A 1,066-nucleotide genomic window follows, 5' to 3' on the forward strand; every position below is an offset into this window, starting at 1 on the left:
TCTTGGCTCCTTGAGAATATGAGAGTCGTCAGATTGTAACTCCCGATGTTGATTGTGAAGGTTGTTGAAATAAAGCTTCCATCAGTTGTCGTGAAGGTCGTCAGATTGTAACCTTCAGCAATCTACGCGAAAGTCTTCAAATTACAGCCTTCTGGAAGTCGTCAGATTGTAACTTCCATCATCGGTGGTTGATGGGGGATAAGCTATCTATTGTGATTTTTAGACAGCCTACAGTCCTCTTCTTTTATATATCGATTAATTTTACCGCATCTGAGGGAGGATCTTGATCTAAGGCCGAAAGATATCCGTCTTTTAGTGCATAAAGCCACCAACTTGGATGTATCATATCACAAGTGTTGGAATGCTAGGAGGAAGGCGATGATAAAAATATTCGGGGATTGGGATAATTCGTATGAGATTTTACCTCATTATCTTGAAGCACTCAAAAGAGAAAATCCGGGGACTGTCTACGAAGTATCTTCGGACCCCGTTGATGGCGGAGACCGGCGGTTCACCGGTGTATTTTGGGCATTTGGGCCATGTATTGAGGGGTTTCGTCATTGCCGTCCTCTTCTTAGCATTGATGGAACTCACTTATATGGTAAATACAAAGGCGTTTTGCTTGTTGCAACCGGAGTTGACGCGGATGGCGGGTTGTTTCCTTTAGCATTCGCAGTGGTTGATGTTGAAAATACAGAGAATTGGGCTTGGTTTTTTGCATGCATTAGATATCATATCCCTAGTGTGGGAACGCGCAGATTCATTCATATCCGATAGGATGAAGGAAATTCAGAGCCTCGCACCAACATTTCGCGCGTCACCACATGCACATCGGCTATCGTTTGGCGACATATTAGAGACAACTTCCAAGAAGAAGTATGAACGCTCAGGTCAAGAAAAAAAAACCTTTTTTTTTTACTTTTGGCAAGCCGGTTGTGCAAGAAAAATATGTTTATGAAGCAAATACTGAAGAGGATCCAAGTTCACTTCACGAGCCGACATGATTGGATCGAACGTATTTGGGTTCCAAACAATGTGATAAGTGGCTTTTAAATGTGGGATGGCG

The sequence above is a fragment of the Asparagus officinalis genome, chromosome 1, assembly GCF_001876935.1.
Source record: "Asparagus officinalis chromosome 1, Aspof.V1, whole genome shotgun sequence".
NCBI lineage: Eukaryota > Viridiplantae > Streptophyta > Magnoliopsida > Asparagales > Asparagaceae > Asparagus > Asparagus officinalis.